Here is a 6,251-nt window from a genome sequence, read left to right as displayed (position 1 = left end):
AAAGCAATCTACAGCAAACCAGTAGCTAACACCAAAGTAAATGGTGAGAAGCTAGAAGCAATCCCACTAAAATCAGGGACTAGAAAGGCTGACCAGTTTCTCCCTACTTATTCAACATTGTACTTGAAGTCTTAGCCAGAACAATTCGAAAACAAAAGGAGAACAAGGGGATACGAATTGGAAAAGAAGAAGTCAAAATATGACTTTTTGCAGATGATATGATAGTATATATAACTGACCCTAAAAAACTCAAGCCCACGTCCAGCAAGAGTTCCTCCTATGCTCTGGGCAGGCAGATGTGGGAGGGCTGCCAGATGATTTCCACTTGGCCTCAGATGGACATCTAAGCCACTGACCCCACTCAAGAGGGGGTAGACAAGGGGCAGCTCACAAAATCAGGGGCCCTGGGGCAAAACCCTCGGCCCTAGGGTTATGGGAGAGAGGGCTGAGGGTTCCCATGCAGGCGAGAGACCTTAGTCTGGGCCTTGACTGGAGCACAAGAAGGCCTTCCATTGGGAGATTAGAAAAACTTTATTAGGAGAAAGCCTATCACATCATCCAAGTGCAATGGGCCTTGATGAACAGAGACAGTCTATGGTTTTAGAGCTTTATTGTAGAAAGACAGGGGGAAAGAGAGAAGGTAAAAGAGAGAGAGAGAGAGAGACTGGCCATGGCCAAGAGGAGAGAAGGGGGAAAGAGAGAAGAAAGGCTAGAGAGTATGAAAGAGAGAGTAAGAGAGTGAGAGGAAAGAGTAAAGAGAGAAGAGTAAGAGGAGTAAGAGAGAGAGGTGGGACCAAGCAGTCTCTCTTATGTTGTGCTGTTATTTTTACTGTTGCTAGGTAACTGGGAAGGAGGGTAACCTGAAGGTCAGAAGCTTGGGACATTTTCTATGTGACTGCTAACCATGCTTCTCTTGTGGGGGCTGTGGGGGTTGTAGGGGCTGTAGGGGCTGCAAGGGCAGTAACTTTGACAGGAGTCAGAGTTCCAGGAGACATGAGGGAACTCCTACCGTCCCATGTAGGTGAATTACCACCTCCAGGTCCTGGGGTTCTACACCTCAGCTCGACTGGAGACCAGACTGTATAGCCCAATGTCCCACAGGGAAAAGCCATCTTTTTTCATGGTTAGGTTCCATGTAAAATGTGGAAATGTGGTTGAGTATAGCATGCAAATAGACCTCAGGAAACAGACTGATATGGGGACCCGTCAAGACCAGACATATTTTTTTTAGCCAGTCTGTGTTTCATTCCTTTCTCTCAGGTAAGGGGCAGATCTGCACCAGAATTAGGGAAGGGAGCATAATTTTATGTCTGCTTTGGGAGGAGGAATTCTAATTTCTATGATGTGCCTTGAGGAATTGTGGTTTCTGTGAGTGGTTTGATGTTAAAGGTAAGTGGATGGATAAAGAGAGGTCAAAAGACTGCTGAATTTACTCAACACAATATAGCCACACTCTCAATGAGCCTTTAAAAGTGAGTTGTTGAATTTTGCTTGGAAGTTCATAACACAGGGATAAGCTCCAAGTTAGTTTAAATGATTCTCTATGAATTTAATTATCCTTCACTTGTCCCTGGGCAATGTTTAAGGTCTAGGACATTTTCTTTCTTGCTTAAAAAAAAATTGGATATTTTCTTTATTTACACTTCAAATGTTTTGCCCTTTCCAGATTTCTCCTTCATAAATCCTCTATCCCATCCCTTGCCTCTATGAGGGTGCACCCCCTTCTCTCTTCCCACCCTGGCATTCACCTACACTGGGGCATAAAACACCCTCAAGACCAAGGGCCTCTTCTCCCATAGATGTCCAACGAGGCCATTCTCTGCCACATATGCGGCTAGCGCCATGGGTCCCACCATGTGTATTTTTTGGTTGGTGGTCCATTCTCTGGGAGCTCTGGGAGGGTCCAGCCTATTAACAATGTTGTTACTGCAAGCCCCCTCAACCCCCTCAGTCCCTTCTTCAACTCCTCCATTGGGGACCCCCACCTCATTCCAATAGCTCACTTTGAGCATCTGCCTCTGTATTTGTCAGGGTCTGGCAGAGCCTCTCAGGAGACAGCCATGTCAGGCTTCCATCAAAAAACACTTCCCAGCACCCACAACATTGTCCAAGTTTAGTTGATGTATATGGGATGGATCCCCAGGTGAGGCAGTCTCTGGATGGCCTTTCCTTTAGTTCTTGCTCCACACTTTTTGTTGTTGTTGTTGTTGTTTTGGTTTTGCTGTTGTTGTTGTTGTTGTTGTTGTTGTTGTTTTGTTTTTTGAGACAGGGTTTCTCTGTATAGTCCTGGCTGTCCTGGAACTCACTTTGCAGACCAGGCTGGCCTCAAACTCAGAAATCCACCTGCCTGTGCCTCCTGAGTGCTGGGATTAAAGGTATGTGCCACCACGTCTGGCTCTGTACTTCCTCCTGTGAGTATTTTGTTCACTCTTCTAAGAAGCACTGAAGTTTCCACATTTGGTCTTCCTTTTTCTTAGTCTTCATATGGGAGGTTTTCTTTCTTGACAGTGAAAAGTTTTGTTGTTGGTGTTGTTGGTGTTTCACAAAAGCAGTTTTTATTTGAGGCAAGGAGAAGTCTGACCCATAGGATTACAGTTGTAAGCACTCAAATTTAAGTGTTAGTGGCATGACTTGGGCTATAAATCTTGCTTCTCTTTGGTTGGAAAGGGTACTTGTGTTAAAGTCCTCCAGGTGGCCAACAAGAAAGACCAAGAAAGGCTGGAAGAAACATCTCAACTACTGGTACTGCCCTCCAGATTCTACATCAAACTAACTAACTCTCACCATCTGGTTTGCAAGGTGCCAACTTGTGCAGAGGAACCCAGGACACAGGATACTTGCAAGGGCAGATGAGGCAGAAAGAACAGGTACAAGCTGCTTGAGGAGGAGCAGGGATCTGTCCGGTGCAGCTTCAGACTTCTGTGTGGAAGGGATAATCCTTCTGTTTGACACAGCTCATCAAGGTGCACACCCTTCAGTTCCTGTTGTAGCTGAGTAGAGTGGTCATCTCCTCACTGCTCAGCTCAGAGTCAAAGACCTTAAAGTTCTCAGCAATGCTTGCAGGTGTCACAGACTTGGGGATCAGTACCAAGATCCTCTGAATAGGGAACCGGATCAGCACCTGGGCTGTTGTTTTATTGTACTTGGCTGCAGTTGTTTTGATCCTGGGAACCTCGAGGAGAGAAGGATCTTCAGGCTTATCCCAGGGCTTGTCAGGAGAACCAAGGGGACTGTATGCTGTCACCACAATGCCTTTGCAGTGGCAGTACTCAATCAGCTTCTCCTGAGTTAGGTATGGGTAATACTCGATCTGGTTAATTTCAAGCTTATATTTTAAGCCAGGTTTGTTCAATATCCTCTTAGTCTGAAGAGGGTTGAAGTTGGAAACACCAAATGCTTTTACCAAACCTTCATCCACTAGTTGTTCCATAGCTGTCCACAAAATCGGTATCACTAGGAATCATGTTTCTTGGTGCATCCAGTGGGAAATAATCAGGCCCACGCTTGAAGCCCTGCTGCAGACCCTTTTTGGTCCTTGTCTGTGTAGAACGGGACTCTAGTTGCAGGTGGGCAAGGAGTCGGCGAATGACAAACAGAAGTGACATGAGAGAGTGTGTAGAATCTGACTGTATTTTCACAAAGTGCACACCAGTTTTATATAATACAGAAAACAAATGGGTAGGATGTCATGGCAGGCAAAGTACATTGAAGTTACCTGACACAAAATAAAGGAATGACTTCAAAAGGACTTACAGGAACCAGGTAATATTTACAGTAAAGATAAACCAGCCATGCCTAGGGTCAGCTAATGACAGGTAAGGATTTCACAACCTAGTCACAATTTGTGCTACTCATTTGAGTCTTGTGAAAGCTAGCAACAGGAGGTTCTGCTCTAGCAGACCTTCTCATGAATAATGCAATACCACAACCCCCTATTTCCTAGGCCTTGATACATTCTTGCATGAGTGTAACTTGGCTGTTCTTTAAAGTATCTTTGGGGAATATCCATTTGTCAGAAGAATTCACCAACTTGTGTCTATAATGCAATGTAGCCTGCTATACCTTGCTGTAGTGAGCATTCCTGTCTCAGTGGGATTCCCTCTTTCATGATAAACCCATCTATTGCCTAGGCCATTGTGTATTCCCTTCTTTGGGTAAAATTGGCTACTGTCCTAAGTAATCACTCTGCAGACTAGCCCTGAGCTATTCTAGCTCCGTTCTTTGTAATGCCTAATTACTTTCACCATCTCTACTAGAAGAAAATCTGAATGTTACTGAATAGGTAACCTTCTCACTGAATTCCTACTGAATTCCAAGCTCGTTCGTTGGCTTCAAAGATTTTCTAGGATGTTGGAACACTGGTGGAGGCTTACCTATGTCAGAATTCAATCTTTAAAGACACTTATAATAAAACAGTACTCAAAGAGAGCACATGGATCTATACACCAGACTAACGCAGGGATAGGGTCTGAGTATATGGGTTATGAGAATGCCAAGGTTCCAGGTGGCTGAGTTTCCTTGAAACTCTTTGCCTCATGAGTACTTCCAGGCCTCTCGGTCTGTCAAGCAGACTTCACTGAAGTTGACGTAGCAAAACCTGTTGGCCAAAAATAAGGTAGAGATCCAGGTAGTCCAGCTGCAATTCACTCTGTGTCTTCTGGCAGGCTTCTTTAACCATGTTTTTGTCATGGAACATGCACCACAGCTTGTTGATGATGAAGAGATCCTGGTGCTTCACCACCTGCTCCTTGAACTTCTCCTGGAGGGCCACCCCCACATCCTTCTCATTCTAGTACACCTGGGTGCAGTCAATGTGGCGATATCCCATGTCAATAGCAACCTTCACAACCTCAGTCACTTAGCCAGGAGGAGATATCCAGTGCCCAGGCCCAGGGTGGGCATTTTGGTGCCATTGTTGAGTTCCAGATGTCTTGCTATGATCACTGCATGTTGCACACCTAGATAGGCAAATGTCGAAAATTTTTGTTCACCTAGTTTTTATGCAGGAGTCTTCTTGCAGTCTCATTCCTTCTGTTTATTAGGAATAAATTGTTTTTTTTTCCTTCCTATTAATCAAATAAAGCAAACAAAGAGTAAGAATAACAATCCACTCATGTTAAGGACAAAGAATAAATCACCTCAAATCTATATTTTTCTAATATGATCTCTTTCATATTTCTAGTAAGAACTGAGGTGTCACAGCACTATAAAGCCACACAGGGATATTTGACATGATTAACCCAAAGAGTAGGCAAATGGTCCTGCCATTTTGGTGAAATATTAGTAAAGTTTCCTGTGCAATTGCCAGAATATTCCTCCATAGTTCCTCTCAGCACTTAATCACATGTTGTGTCTTCCAGTATGGAAAGACAGACTGTGGTTTCTGCTTATCTGTCTCACTTTGGAGCTCCTTTCTGATGACCTTTGGTTGCTCATATATTAGCTGTGTAGTAATCATGCTCTGGCATCTCAGTACCTTCCATTCTCAGCCTTAATGTACATATAGGGTAGTGTGTGTCATTATATTTTAGTTCATTATGCCTGTAAGTATTATTGCCCTGTCCTTTGACAATGTCCTGAATCTTCAATGGTTTCTATAGCTGCCTGTGAGAGTATTCTCTGTCTCTTCCTCTAAATTCTCTTCAAGACATCTCCTGCAAATAAATTCATGCTTTGTTACCATGGAATTGCCCTGTCTTCTTATCTCCACTTTACTGTGTTCAGTCTTCTCTGAGAACAAGAGCAGCATAGACCTCTTTTTTGTCCCACCTTCAATTTCTCTGCTTTTGTTTTCACATGATTACAATTCATTTTTAAAATCCTATTCAGTGTTTTTTTCCTTCCTCTTTGAATCTGTCCTAACTTTCACAGGTCTGTCTCTCTTCAACACATGTAAACCCTCTGAGAATAGGAAGCATCTCTTTGTCTTACACGTTACTCTTAACAAAGTGGTTGGAGCATCACACATGCACAGCCAGTGCCTGAAGAGCAGAACTGACCTTTCCTCTACTCCCTGCAAATTTTATATATGTTTGACTCTGACATGGTGGATTTCTACATTTGTCCACACAGAATGTCCTAGTAAATTTAGCTTATTTAGTCACATTGCTATTTTAACTCTGTATAGTGGTCATGATGTTTGCTACTTTTAAATGTATAATCAAATGGATCAGACTTTAAATTCATATTTTTAAACACCATGGATAATGCTCTGTTAATGAAATATAATTGGATAGTATGATACCATGAGA

At 43.2% G+C, this 6,251-nt stretch overlaps 1 pseudogene; it reads right to left on the bottom strand.

The window, feature by feature from the left end:
- Positions 1–2,893: 2,893 nt before the first annotated feature.
- Gm5363 lies at positions 2,894–5,483 on the bottom strand (annotated as a pseudogene).
- Between the last annotated feature and the right edge of the window lie 768 nt (positions 5,484–6,251).

This window comes from Mus musculus, chromosome 9 (genome assembly GCF_000001635.26).
Source record: "Mus musculus strain C57BL/6J chromosome 9, GRCm38.p6 C57BL/6J".
NCBI lineage: Eukaryota > Metazoa > Chordata > Mammalia > Rodentia > Muridae > Mus > Mus musculus.
The sequence above is the reverse complement of the archived record's forward strand: the minus strand, read 5'-3'. Positions and strand labels throughout refer to the sequence as shown.